This window comes from Lissotriton vulgaris, unplaced genomic scaffold (genome assembly GCF_964263255.1).
Source record: "Lissotriton vulgaris unplaced genomic scaffold, aLisVul1.2 SCAFFOLD_3043, whole genome shotgun sequence".
In the NCBI taxonomy this organism is placed as follows: Eukaryota; Metazoa; Chordata; class Amphibia; order Caudata; family Salamandridae; genus Lissotriton; species Lissotriton vulgaris.
Window position 1 is genome coordinate 105,356 of NW_028252683.1, and position 16,058 is coordinate 121,413.

Sequence of the window (16,058 nt, forward strand, 5' to 3'; positions counted from 1 at the left end):
GGACGTTGAAAGAATTTGGAGATGTTATCTTTCCATATGCGCATTGTAGAAAGATCAAAAAGTCTATATTTAAAACCAAGGCTTCTGAGCTGTGGACGACAAACAGAAAACTCTTTACGTATAGCAACCGTTTCCTTTGCAAAGTCCTGGTGAATAAAAATGTTATCACCATTCACCATTATTGAGGGAATTTCTCTTGCAGCTTTCCTTATGGTGATGACGCAGTACTTTAAATATAATTTGCCTTGGTTTAGTATGTCGAGGGTTACGATGAGAAGGGATTCTATGGGCTTTATCCAACTTCAAATTTTTCTGGAAACTTGATATTCAGAAGACCAGGAAGCAGAGATTCCAGATATAAACGACAATTAGAACCCTCAACTTCTTCCGGCAAACTAAAAATGCGAAGGTTGTACTGTCTATTCCTATTTTCCATATCCAAAACGTGAGCATGCATAGGAAGTATTTTAGCTACTAAAGGTGTGAAAGTGTCCACTTTGTTTCTATTATCTTGTATTTTAATGGAATTGTCAGAAATTTTCATTGACAAAGAAGCCATATCTTTGCGCACACTTTTAACTTCTGAGGCAATAGTGTCAGTATTAATACGTAAAGCTTGAATTTCTTCCAAAATTAATATAAGAGAAGGTTCAGATGATTCCGCCACCTTAGACTTAACTGGAGGAGGAGAGACTTGCTGCCTCCTTTTGTTGTTGACTGGATTTTTGTTATCCATTTTGAAGTTAAAAAAAATCCACAATTAGTTATTAGTAATAAACAAATGAGAAAAATCCCCAAAAAATGGATAATAAATGGGCTAATAGATGAGAAAAGCAGTGAAAAAACTCTTCAAAACTAATAGTGCAGCAGCTATATTGAACTGTGGGCGTGGCTAGGCCCCAAGCCAGGCCCTTTTCTGAACAGCACTCCTCCCCCTGAGCACACAGAGCAGGCAGTACCTGTGAGAGAGGCTGAGAGCAGGAACCATGAGGCAGGAAAGAAGGCTTCCACTGATAGAATTCGCCCACAAAACGACATAAAGGTAAAGAATCACTTCAGGAATCAAGCGCTCTCCTTTGCGCTCTAATTTTGACACAAATTTCGTCGTTTATAATGAAAGCGGGCCGATGAATTCACGGAGCAGCAGCGGCAGCGGCCACCTTGTTTGACGCGCTCGCGCGTCTCCATAGTTCTCTGTTTTGATATCAGAACAACATCCCCTTGTGTCTGCATGAGCTACTACTACTAAACACTGGTAAATTAGTTAATAATAAAGTTAGTCACACCATAAACAAAAACAATAAAAAGCTTATCACTGCTATGGTCACCAAAGAAATGAAGCAAAGGAAGAAAGTACAGTAGAAGCCGTTGAGTGGTGTATAGAAAGGGAAAATGCCTACAAGGGTGGTGCCTAACTACCTCACATTTCCTTTGTTAGAAAAACAATTACTTTTCACAGAGCCCATTTGTCCAAGATGGCAGTTTCTGAGTAGGAACCAGATGCGGGCAAGGCTTGGCAGGTAGAAAGCATATCTTTGCTATGTGTCATAATCGGGACCTCCATTGAGAAGACGTTTGTATTCTGAGAAGATTCCTAGGTATCAGTCGCCGTGCCTATTAGCAACCATTATTATGCAGTAGATGCTTGAACAAGATATGAGCAGGCTTTAAACCGAGGGAGGCTTAGAATTTAATTTGACCTGCTGGCTTCTCTCTTTTTTTATTTTATTGCTTTTGTGTTTATCTTTTTCTTTCAGCTGACTTTTGCAGTTCGTTTTCTGCCACGATGTATAGTGTATATATGTATGGTAACTTGAGGGTTTGATGGTTTGTTGCCTGCATACCCAGTAAAACAGAAATATGTCCAATAAAACACCGAAACATTCAAAGCCACAATAACACTCAAGCAAGAGCGCCTACCATCAGCTAAAATTTCGGAAAGGAATTAACAGTTTTATCCCCGAATCTGATTGAAATCTAGATATGATGACGGGATGCCTTTGTAGATTCATTTTACACCACTGTAGCTGTCCAGCTTCCGCTCTGAACACTTCACCACTTTACTTATAGTTCTTCAATAGCTACCCCATGAAGCAAGGAGCATCACCAAACGTAATACACAAGGACTTTCATGTAGGCAGACTCAAATACCTATTTAAAAACAAGTACACTCCAGATTCCACCTCTCAGCCCGGACCACAACATTCTTGATTCTGGAAATACCTATCTTCAGAAAACAATATAGTGCTTCACTGGACTAAGTCTATAATTCTTTCAAGAAAACCGAGGGTCTCCTAAATGAGGTGGAAGTGCTGAATGCGAATCCCTAAGCTCCTCCTATTTCCTATCGGATTAGGACAATGCACCTTTGATGTACTATTTAGAATGCAAAGATATGTATAGATTTTATACTGACCCTCAGTTGTTTATATTGACATATATACGCGTTTGTTTTTATAATTGTTGTTTGTGATTATATTTTTATTGATAGCCCATGATTATCAATATTGAATTCTGTAAAGTGCTCAGACCCCACGGAGGTATGATTTGTGCTATATAAAAGGGCGAATACATAAATAATGGTCATCTAAATGATATTTGATGCAAAAGGGAGTCTGAACATGTTTTTATGTTAATGCTGATTTTATCAAGAGTTGCTTTCCTAAGCAGGAGTAAGGAGGTGGCGTTGAGGTGAGATAGAGTAGGAAGCCAGTTTGTCAGAGTAGTAACGTTGGATGGTAGAGGTCGACAGCTTTAAGGAGAAAGTCACATTGATAGAATAGGAGGCGTCATTGATTAGGGTGCTCTGTTGAAGTGGAAGCGGAAAGACCAAGCATGGAAACCTGGAGATTTTAAGGCAAGAGGCAAAATAGCCCTACTTAAAAATGAGATATTTGTATATGTCGTACCAGATATCCACCCTGTGCCATACACCCCCCCCCCCCCCTATTCAGGAGACTCAAATCTTGACATTTAGAACATTAGTGCCCTGCTAGTTCAATCTGGTATCTATATCACTTGTAGATACATTAAACAAAGAGCCAATGTCTTCTGTTGATGTTTACATTACTGTATGTGATTCGCTGACCCATTGCGACATTGCACTTTGCTTACTTGAACTATTTTACGGTGCTGCATATGCAATGTAAAATGAACTCATACACAAATATAAATGTTTTTAAAAAAATGAGATATACATCCATAGAAATGAAGAGGAGCTTCATATTCTTGTTTACGTTCTTTCCTATAGATAGAGCAGCTGGAGTCATGAACAGAAACAATGTTACACGACTGACCGAGTTTATCCTCGTCGGCTTTTCAGATGACCCGAAGGTGCAGATTGGCCTCTTCGTTGCATTCTCCATCACCTACACAATCACACTGATTGGGAATATCCTCTTGGTAACATTAACACTGTATGAGGTGACACTTGAACACCCATGTACATGCTTCTTACAAACCTGTCTCTTCTGGACATATTTTTCACTACTGTTACTGTCCCTAAAATGCTCTATGGCTTCCTGGCTGAGAAGAAAAACATTTCCTTTGTTGGATGTTTTGTACAGATGTATTTTCTCTACTTCCTGGGCAGTGCAGAATGTTTCCTCCTGACTGTCATGAGCTTTGATCGCTATGTGGCTATCTGCTTCCCACTACGGTATACCCAGGTGATGAGCACACACGTCTGTCGACGTCTGGCCTTTGCAAGCTGGATCGGTGGTCTCCTGTGTCCTTTGGGGCACACACTCTTGGTTTCAAGCTTGTCGTACTGTGCCTCTAACAAGGTGAACCACTTCTTTTGTGATGCACCCCCGCTACTGCAACTGTCTTGTTCAGACTCGACCAGCTCTGTACTGGAACTTTTAACACTTGCAGCACTTGTGGTAGGGGGCTCATTTCTGTTAACATTCACATCTTATGTCTGTATTATTATATCAATTCTAAAAATTCGTTCTGCAGAAGGCAGAAAAAAAGCCTTCTCTACCTGTGCTGCTCACCTGACTGTTGTGTCCATCTACTTTGGTACTATAGGCTTCAAGTATGTAAGGCTAAAATCCAGCTATTCTCTGGATCAGGATAAACTCATTTCAGTTCTGTACAACATCCTGACCCCTATGTTGAACCCAATGATTTACAGCTTAAGGAACAAGGAAGTAAAGAAAGCTTTGAAAAACTCTGTGGGTTATTGTAATGTTTTGCGCATTGCCAGATAAAATAAAATGTTCTAAATCACCTACAACTGATTTGCAATTCTCAGAAAACATGAAGATTTATTATGTGCTTGGAAGTATGTACCATTTTATTATAGCCTTAACATGTATTGATTTATTTATGTCTAATATTTAATACGTTGTTCCAGTGTTGTCTTTCAGAAGTTAGGTGTGTGGAACTGAAATTCCACTGAAGTCCAATGTTAACAACCAGGTTCTGGCTGGGACAGAAAAAAGGCCTGGTCACCAAAATGAAGGTAGCCCCTGTTATATGAACTTGAATTCTAAGCAAGCATTTGCAATGTCAATAGGTCTAGTGTATGAATGAAACATGCCTTTGTGTCACTGATGGGATAAGGTTAGGGGTGGGCGTAGTTCGCGAAGTAGCTCTACGCGAAGCTACGCAAAGTGCACTTCGCACTACGCGAACTTAACGTAGCACTACGTGAGCTGGGTAGTAGCATGTTCGCACTGTGCAAGATGCATTTTAAATGATTGCACAGTGCGAACAAGCATCCGGCACTGTGCAGTCATTGAAAACGGCATCTTGCACAATGCGAGCTGTAGTTTTCTGCTGCTCGAGTAGATTTTTACTTGAGCGGCAGCTTTCTCAACGCGAACTGGTAGTTTCTCATTGCGAGCGGTCGCGAACATGCGCAACCACTCGCAATGAGAAACCTGACCTCCCCGTGTTGAGAATCTCGCCGGGATGTCATTTTGCTTGCTCGCGAACATGACGTTGAGGACCGCGAACAAGCAAAAAATTACCGCTGCACTACGCCTGTTCGCACCGTGCTACCTGCAGCTCGCGTAGTGCCAAGTTGCACAAACTTCGCAAACTATGCGAGCGTAGCATAGTGCTTCGCCCAGGGTTATTCAATATCTCATCATACATGTAGTCTGGCTCATATCTTTTCACTCATGCATCCATTCATTGATCTGCTGACCGATTCTTGCATTCATTCTAAGACATAACTGCAATAAAATACACACAAACTCAACAAAATATGTGAGATTAATTAGAAGAAAAAGCATGCTGCAATCTAACCACGCTGAGCATATGCTTGCAATACCAAAACTAGACATAGTATTGGGTGTCTATCTTGCAGAGGTATTGCAAATTGTCTCTCAATGTTTTAAAGTTCCAGCATGGCACTACATTTGGAACTTGGGAGTTGGCCATCTTGAAATGGTAAAACAACGATACACTAAGGACAACTGCATTCCATAATGGTCTCCTGGTTTAGAGAAAGTAGCCACGTGGGATGCGGCAGATGAAATGTGTGGCAAGAAAACAACATAAAGGACTGTCCGGAGCGCTGTAGTATTGTTTACAGAAATATTAAAATACACAGAGGAGAGGCAAAGAAATGAAAGTAGAACCATAAAATGAGAAAACTTTAAACCAAAAGACTGGCTCACCAGCACTGACATTAAGCATAATTATTTTCAAGTGGATGTACTGTCATATACAGGGCAAGAGAGCCAATGACATGCATTTCCAGATCCACACAGACCCCAACTCCACACTCAGAGGCACCCTCGTCTACCGACCCCCAGGACCCCGCCCCCAGTTCAGCTACTCCGTCGCAGACTTCATCTGCACGCACCCCCTGACCTCCACCGACTACATCCTCCTCGGAGACCTGAACTTTCACCTTGAGACAACAACCATAACAACTCCACAACCCTGATTGATAACCTCGACAACCTCGTACTGAGGCAACTCATCACAACGCCCACCGACTCTGCCGGCCACATGCTCGACCCCATCTTCTCCTCAAGCCCGCACGTCTCCTTGAACCACACCAACGAACTCCTTTGGACCGACCACCGCTGCATCCACTACACCTTTCAGAAACTCACCGCACCCAACAGATCCCCCGCCGCTGCAGGACCAAATCACCGAAGACCAACTACGTGCAAACCTCGCTCTCAGCCTACCCACCGAACCCTGCAACACCAAAGACGCTGCCCACAGCCTCAGACGCTGGATCAATGACTGCGCCAACACCTTCGCCACTCTGAAGAAAACCCCCACAAAGACACCAGCAAGAGGGCCAGCTGATTCACCCCCTAGAACTCCTAGCCTCAAGGCAAGCTTGCCGGAAACTAGAGAAGAAATGGCACAGTGAACAGACTCCGGACAGCCACGTAGCAAACAAGGACGCCATCCGCAACCACCACCACTTCTTCAGGGCTGCCAAGAGGACCTCCTTCAAACACAACCTCTACAACAACGCACACAACAGCAAGGAGCTCTTCAACATCATGAAGGAACTCTCCAACCCCAACTAAAACACCAAGGACATCCTACCGTCGCAAGCCCTGTGCGACTCCCTCACCACTTTTTTCCACCGCAAGATAGCAGACATCCACGACAGCTTCAACACCCAGACAGCCCCAACAGACAGCAACACAATAGACTCTCCGCACACCATTGACTACAACCCCCTGCTAGCCTGGGTCAGCAGGAGCAATGATGACACCATCAAGACCATGTGTCTTCAATGAGCCCCTTCACAACAGCAACAATAATGAAACTTTATAAATCCCAAGTGGGGTGATGCATACACCTGAAGGTGCCTGTCGCTTTTTAAAGGTGCCTTCACGAACATGATGCTACAGTCCCGGTGCTTGCGCTGCTTCCCTTGATTGATGGTGCCTCTTCAGCATTGACACGGGCCCCCTACTAAGTGGTGGGCTCCTTTCGCAGTTAGGCTCAACCGCACATTAAATCCAACAAAGGGTAGCCCTCAGTTTGAAAGAAGCCACCAGAAGAAAATCGTTAGTTTTATTAAAACAACCATGCAGGCAAGCAGCTTCAGGAAAAGCATCAATCTTTACAGACAAATGCGCTTCAGGACCTGCATCCTTTCATCAGTGGCAGAGTTCGCTGAATGAGAAAAGTGTTCTGCCCCGCACTCTTAATTACTAAGATCCTGCCCCAGTAGGCACGGCTACTTGCAAAGCCTCCTGGATCTTATAGTGCAGGCACCGTGTCCTCAAATGATATATATTGACGCTCGATTTGCACCAAATTGAAATCACTCTTGGACGGGTGCTTTTATGCGGTGGTGCACTCCGCAACTATTATCGCAACTTTGTTAAGTCCCTTCTCAATTGTCATGCACTTGTAACATTGTTGAAAAGACGGCTTCTTCTAGTGTGCTGGTAACACCGAGGAAGGCAGACCGCCGGAACGCGTTTGTTTCTGGATGAATAAACATCTTCAAACGCTCCAGAGAGTGCTTATTTTCTTGTAAAACAAAGGAAACAGAGCGATTATATATATATCATCTGTGAGCAAGGGCAACCGCCTGAAACGCGTCAGACTGGGAGCTCTGTCAACTCGCTAATAAACAAGAACTTTGCCTGATTTTGGGATTTGTGTTGTTCTCTGTTCGCCGAGCTGAAAGTGCGCGGACGACTGAATGGTGTTTTACATATATGGCTACTATAGTATGAAAAAATGATTTACTGATATGAATAACCATGCATTACCCATGTTCCATAATGTATTTTACGTATAATTACAAAACTAAACATGAGTTTTAAAATGACTATAGAAAGAAAGACTATCTATATGTGTATATGTAAACACCTCTTCTATGTTTACTAATGGGCACTTGCACTTTAAAAGGGGATGTGCTTCACTGACATGTTGTCATGTGATCAAGGCAGGGATCTGCCGAAACGCGTCGTGAGGACTGGTGTGAAATAAACTAGAAATTGCACCGAGAAGGGTCTGCCTCGTTTTCTTTTCTTTTCTGACCCTTTTGGAGTTGGTGGCTGAAGCGAGCATTATTGAAAAATTATACTGGCTGACTTTTCCCAGTAGAAGCAGACCCCTCCACATAAGACTTGGCACCGTGGAAGTAAAAGAAGAGTCAAAGGCACCTGAATCCCGGAGAAAGTGCTTTTCGGGAAGGTGCCGGTTGCAAAACTAACCGTAAACGGAGCAAAACACGGAGCCCTCTGCCGCATTTGGAAGGAAAACGCCCAGCTGAGCAAAACGGAAGGTGACACGCCCACAGGTTTCCGAGTGCAGTTCGGAAGAGCTGAGACGAGGGAGCCTCGGTGGCGGGAAAATCGGACGGCGTCAGCAAAGGACGAAATCCACGATAAAACGGCAGGTGAGGAGGAGTGCTGAGCCTAGACTGGCGGTAGCGCTAAGCGTGTTGAGTGAAAGCACTGTGCGTTTTACTGCAGTAGTGGGCAAGTAATAAGATAACAATCTAGACCATGTCCGCGACAACACTGAGGAACAGGGAGAGTGCGGCGGCTGACGTGTTCTCGGACGAGACACCACAGTCAGCAAATACTAATAAGACTGCCGGCACAAGTAACACCAATGTGGGAGCAGGATTAAGGGACAAATATAAACAATTGGAAAAACTCATTCACAGGGAGACAGCAAAATGGTGGGAGTCCAAATCGCTTAGAAGATATTTGGATGTGGGCCGTATACCGAGGGGGCTACAAATAATGATTGCCCCAAGTTACGACACCCCTAACCCGCGATTAATGGCAGAATGGGCACAGTGTAATCTAGATTCCTCTCGCAAACTGGTGGAGTTACTAGTTAAATATGCCGAAAGCGACAGAGAGGAGCTAGTGCCTCAGATTGAGAATCTAAGGAAAGAAATAGAAGCCATGAGTGACCCACAAGAACAGAAGACCAAATATAACGAGGAAATGGAACAAAAACTTGAGAAGGAAGAGGAAAAAATTAAAGCAAGAAAACAATACAAATTTAGGCGAGATAAACAAGATTATGAGGATGGAAAGATCTTTACTTTCGCGAGAAAATTTGATGTAATGCGAAAGACTGCAGCCAAGAAAGGTACACAAAATGGCAAAAAGTTACCTGCACAAGTGGAAGAATCAGAGCCTGAGATCTCATCTATGTCAGATGGTAGTGGGATAGCAGAAAGTAATTCAGACTCTGATAGTCTGGACAACGTTACCAAACTAACCATGGCTGAGGAATTGGAATATGTAAGGCAAAGCCGGCGAGAAACTCTACGCTCAAGCACCGTGCAGTCGGCAAAAAACGGCGCACAAAGAGGAGGAGGGCGAGGAGGATCGCTAACAAACAACGCAACAAAGAGAGGAGGCAGGGGCAGGGGGTCGTGCACAAACAAAAAAACAAAATAATGGAAGTTATAACCACCCCGTGCAATGACAAAACCATCATCAATTTGGCCGGAATTGATTTAACAACTGCAGAAAAACAGCTCTTATCTCTAGGCCTATCATATTGCCCGGAATCAAATTTCCATTACACGAAAACCAGGGCTGATGTGTACCAATATATAAGAAAATTAAAACTATGCAAATATCACAAGCAGGCGAAAAGTAAAGCCAAGTCTAATACCAAATCATCGGACATAGTGGCTATGCCTAACCTACTGGCTGGAGATTTTGATCTACTAAGGGATGTTCAATCTATTGTAAATACGACACCAGGCACTCAGACCGGCAGTACCCAACAAGGAGGTCAAGAAAGCCAGGGGAATTTCCAATTCTGAACACCCAAGATATAGACAATATGGGAAATAAAAAACCTGAAACTCCATTCAAAAAAAAGTCTAAATTTGTGCCAATAATGACGAAAGATGCCATCGACGTTTTCAATGATGTGGTTGTTTCACAAATAAAAAAATTGAACATGAAAATAACAAACGCAAAAAGGAAACTTACCACTAAAGAAAGAAACTATGGGGCTCTAATGGAAAAATTAAAAAAGCAAAAAGACATTGTGATAAGGAATTCAGATAAAGGGGGGAATATTGTTTTGTGGCCCCTCAAAGACTATCTAACTGAAGCAGAAAGACAATTAAATGATACACAATGTTACCACCACAGTACGCCCCTAAAATACAAGCAGATGCAAGATGAACTCTGGAGTAAACTACTAGCTTGGAAGAGCAAAGGATTACTAAGTTTGGAGGAATTTAAATTCCTAAAGAAGGACTTTCCAAAAACACCGGTAATTTATTTTATCCCGAAAATCCACAAGATTAAAGATCAACCACCAGGTCGCCCTATCATTGCAGCCTGTGATGGACCTCTTGAGAATGTATCAAGATATATTGACTTCTTTCTCCAAGAACATGTACAAGGTTTAGACTCCTATGTGAGAGATACTGGAGATTTCTTGGGTAAAATAGGGAAAGTCAAATGGGAAGAGGGATATATGTTGATTACTCTGGATGTAACATCATTATACACATGCATAAGAAATATTGATGGCATCAAGGCAGTAGAATATTTTTTGGCAAGGAGACCCATAGAATATACCATTCACAACAAAATGCTTATGGATCTATTGGTTTTCTGCCTAGAGCATAATTTCTTTCTCTTCAAAAGGCAAATGTTCCGACAGGTACAGGGCGTGGCTATGGGGGCCAGCTTCTCCCCCACCTATGCTTGTTTATTCATGGGTTGGTGGGAGGAGCTGATCCTAAAGAGACAGCATAGCAACACCTACAAGGACAAAGTCATATCGTGGTTACGGTATATAGATGATCTGATGATCATATGGAAAGGGACTGAGGAGGAGGCAGAGAAATTCATTGAAGAGCTAAACGATAATGAAATAAATCTCAAGTTCACTTCACACATAAGTAAGGAACAAATCCCGTTCCTGGATGTTCTAATTAAAATAGACAATCAGACATTAAGTACTACGCTATACAGGAAGGAAACATCTGGAAATACTATTTTGCACGCAACAAGTGCTCATCCTGTTCATCTTATCCAAAGCATCCCCTATGGGGAAATGCTCAGATTGCGTAGGATATGCAGTAGTGAAGTGGAACTGTTCAAAAATCAGCAGGCAAGCAAGCTGAGATTTATTGAAAGGGGCTATAGTGTCAAATCTATCAAAAGCGCAATTGAAAAATCTAGAGCTAGACCAAGGGAGGACTTATTATTAAATAGCAATACACACTTGGAATCCCAAAAAACTAAAACAGCAGAAATAGATGGGAATCCAAGACTCATATTAACATATAATCGTCAGCACAAATCACTGCGCCAGATATTTAAGAACAATTGGCACATAATTAAGGATGACCCCATTATTGGCAAATCATTATCAGAACAGCCTACTATAACATTCAGAAAATCAACTTCAATGGCGGACATTCTAGTCACGAGCAGTCCGGAATGCGAAAATACCGCAGACTGGCTCAGTACAAGAAAGGGGTTTTTCAAATGTATCAGCTGTAAAGCTTGTACATATGGAAAAAACACAACGTCGTATATGACAGCCTTCAGCCCCAAACCCTACATGATCAAACAGCATCTAACATGTAGAAATGAATATGTGGTGTACATCTTAGAGTGTAGCTGTGGTCTCAGGTACGTAGGAAGTACAAAACTTCCTGGGTATCAGAGAATACTGCAACACATCAGGGCGATAACCAATTGTGACCCTAGCTATCCAGTAGCCCGCCACTTCAAAGAATATCATGGTGGAAAACCCAAAGATCTAAAATATTACCTAATAGACAATGTGCCAATACAAAGAAGGGGAGGTAATAGGGAAGGGGTACTACGTCGCCTCGAGACCCATTACATACTGCTACTAGACAGCGAACAACCCAATGGGCTGAATATGGGGGAAGATCTGTACACCTATCTGGATTAGAAAGAGATCATTACACCAGGTTACCAATATAATAATCTACACATTGAAGAAAGTTGTCTGAACAAGAAAAATGATAAGGAACGATTGAAAATGATATAGAAAAACCAGAACTCGTTGTATGAGGTAGATCTGTAAACAAGGAAATTTTATGCAATTGTTGATAATAATTTTAACTCATTGGGAATATTAATTGTTGAAATCATATATTTTTTTTACTTTTGTAGTCAAGTGTAGGGTTTTACAATCTTAAATGGATTGGAAGTTTTAATTATCTAAACATGAAATTGATTTTTAAGAGATTTTATAAGATGTTTTTTAGAAATTAATTGTGGGAATCATGTTTTATAAGCCCAGTAAAATGACTGTCCATTTAACCTGTATCCCAATTGGAGTGAAAATTGCCGACCACTATCAAGATATAAGAAAATACATACAAAACCGCACATAGGAAATGACTTCACACAATAGCACTTTATTATTTCAAGCACTCACAAGCACTTTTTGGTGTAAAACACTAAATAGGCAAATTAAGGGTTGTTCCGGGGGAAGCACAATGTTATGAAGCTTAGAAGAGAACATAACAAAATCACAAATACAGATATGCAATCAACAAATGAAAATATACATTTAGGTAATAATGGGTATTCTCTGTAATATGAATATACTATGCTTAAATATATGTATTTATACAAATCATTGCACAAAAATGCACAGATTGAAAAATGTATTTTACAAGTATTATTTGTGGCTACTATAGTATGAAAAAATGATTTACTGTTATGAATAACCATGCATTACCCATGTTCCATAATGTATTTTACGTATAATTGCAAAACTAAACATGAGTTTTAAAATGACTATAGAAAGAAAGTCTATCTATATGTGTATATGTAAACACCTCTTCTATGTTTACTAATGGGCACTTGCACTTTAAAAGGGGATGTGCTTCACTGACGTGTTGTCATGTGATCAAGGCAGGGATCTGCCGAAACGCGTCGTGAGGACTGGTGTGAAATAAACTAGAAATTGCACCGAGAAGGGGCTGCCTCGTTTTCTTTTCTTTTCTGACCCTTTTGGAGTTGGTGGCTGAAGCGAGCATTATTGAAAAAAAAAAAAATATATATATATATATATATATATATATATATATATATATATATATATATATATATATATATATATATATATATACATATATACATATATACATATATCTATATATAACAAGCCAAGAATCGGGTCCTGCTGGGATCCTTTCTCTCGAGTCAGGTGGCGCACAGGAATCGGCGGACCACACAGCCAAATTAAAGTTTCAAATCCAAGTTTGCTTCAAAGCAATTAAATGCGCACTCAGGAATCCATATTCAGCAAAATAGGTTTCTTTTCAGAATACACGCTACGCGTTTCAACACTTCTTGTGTCTTGATCACACGTGAACCACCCAGGTCAGGTTAGCTTGTTATGCACAAAAAGGTAAACACAAAAGAGGTAACCTAGAAGTATGTACAGCATTTCTTTTTTAAAAGGTACCAACATCTTGTAATGGAGTATCCATACAGAAAAGCATACACTTTGAAGGAACACACTTTAAGTAGCCCTCCCGCTTTAATTACTTACAAATTGTCTGGATAAACAAACGAAAGTATTTAAAATCCTGGTCATATGTACAATAAGACAGCTTTTGATTTTTGAGGTCTAGTGCCTATAATCATTGCGGGTGTCATGTCATGCGTACTCCTGCCCAGAAGCAAATCAAAATTGTTCAATATCAGTCCACATAGTCTTTTCTTACGGTCTAGTGCCTTAAAGGATTGTGATGTCATATACTGGGCATTATGAGTCATCCTCTTAAGAGAAGTTGGACACAGCCAAAGCCATACCACCATGGGTAAGAGTGCACATCTAGGTGAAATACATTTTAATGCAACTATCATACAGGTGAGAAGTGTCTTTCATTCGAGTGAAGGAAAAAGAAGAAAGGTCACAGGACCGTGAAGTGAACTTGATGGAAGTAATCTCTCTCTCCCACATATTCCTACAAAAGACACAAAAACATACAGTTAAAATCCCTTCATTAAAATCTTACTTATAAAGAGTTTTACACAGTTTTAAAATTCAAAAAACACATTTATGAACATTCTACTTTCTACTATAACATGAACCTGTCATCTTTACACCATAGTTCATTAAGATACCCGAATAGAAGATGGAATCACCTGGTCATAGCAAGAGAGGTTCAGGTGCGTCAACTTAACTCTCATGCAAATGCGTGGCAAGTTCCTCATCGAGGTTGTGCCCCCCAGGGAACTTCGTTTCGAGCTCCATTATCCATCTTGACTCTTTCTTCCTAAGGGCTAATTCTCGATTTCCACCCCTTCTTCCTACGTTAACCTGTTCTATCACGTAGTATCGCAGGAAGGAATTGTCAGAATGGTGGAACTCTTGGAAATGTCGCGCAATAGGATATCTGTCATCCCCATGTGTAATGGCTCTAAGATGCTCCAGCACGCGCTTCTTAGCCATACAGGTGGTACTTCCCACATACCGGAGTTTGCCAGGGCACTCAAGTACATAGATGACAAAGTTAATATTGCATGTCAGGAATTGTTTAATCGCCCTCTGTTCCTCTCTGCCTGGGATATCAATAGCTTTGACCATCACACTTGATTTACAGGCCTTACAGTGGCCGCAAGGGTAGAAGCATTTAAGACCTTGAACATGTAGTTTACTTTCTGTGATGTCTCCTTTAACTAAGATATCACATAGGTTTCTGCCTCTTCTATAGCTGATTTTAGGTCTGTCACTGAGAAGGGGCCCCACTATGTTATCGGACTTCAAGATCTTCCAGTTATCAGCAAGTATTTTCTGAACATGTCGTGATTTACAGTTAAAAGTAGTTATAACACGACTCTCATTACTTGTGTCATTGTCCCTTTCTTTTGGTTTGAGGATGTCAATTCTATTAACCTGGGCTATTTTGAGAACTGCTTTGGACAGTACCTCCTCCGGGTAACCTCTTTTCCTGAATCTTTCCAGCATCTTCTCTTGCTCAGTAGCATACCCCTCATCACTACTACAGTTCCTCCTTGCCCTCAGTAATCACCATACGGAATACTCCATTTAAGGGGATAAGGATGAGCACTGAGGGCATGGAGTAAACTGTTACCGGCCGTCTCCTTCCTGTGGAGTTTGGACACCAAGGTGCCATCCACCACTCTGATTTCTGTATCAAGGTACTCAACGCACTCTGAACTAATGTTATATGTCAGGTGGATGTTATAGTTATTAACGTTGAGTTTCTCAATGAACGAGATGGCTTCCTCCTCTGTACCTTGCCAGACGAGGAACAGATCATCAATGTATCTGATCCACGTGGTCACCTGTGTTAATTCCTCCGCTAGGTTGGCGTCACTCCTAATTTCTTCCGCCCATTTTCCTAGGAAGAGATTCGCGAAACTGGGAGCAAATGCTGAACCCATGGCCACACCACGTATCTGCCTGTACATAACCCCATCGAACATAAAGATATTGTTCCTAAGACATATCTTCATCATTTCGATGAGCATGCAAGTATGATCCAAGAAGCAGGTATCTCTTTGTTTAAGGAAATGCAAGCTTGCTTCCATGCCCTGTACATGATCAATGATCGTATACAGGGCATTGACATCCATAGTAATGAGTAGGGAGCCCCCACCCATTGCAGATTGTTTATTTTATTCAAAAAATCTGTGGTATCCCTGATATATGTAGGTAACCCACAGACAAATTCCCTCAAAAAGTGGTCAATGTATTGGGAAAGATTTTCGTTGTCGCTACCTATCGACGATATAATGGGCCTGCCTGGAGGGACCCTTGCGTCTTTATGAACCTTAGGTAAAATGTAAAAAATGGGCAACTTTGGATAATCTTTTTTAAGGAAACAGAATTCTTGCCATGATAGCAAACCCTCATTCCGCCAATCATTCAATTTTTCCCAGGTTTCAAGTACACTGTCATTGTAGTTGGTCATGGTACATTTAGCATAGAAATTACTGGTATCTAATTGTCTTAGAGCCTCTTTTATATACAAATCCTTGCCCCACAAGACAATATTACCACCTTTATCTGAAGGTCTTAATACAATATTTTTGTCTTTGGCAAGTTCAAAAAGGAATTTTCTCTGTTCACCAGTAAGATTCATGTCTTTA

The 16,058-nt window shown here is 41.3% G+C and overlaps 1 pseudogene; it reads left to right on the forward strand.

Moving 5' to 3' along the window:
• Window positions 1-3,267: 3,267 nt before the first annotated feature.
• Window positions 3,268-4,214, forward strand: LOC147662076 (olfactory receptor 6N2-like; annotated as a pseudogene).
• Window positions 4,215-16,058: the final 11,844 nt, after the last annotated feature.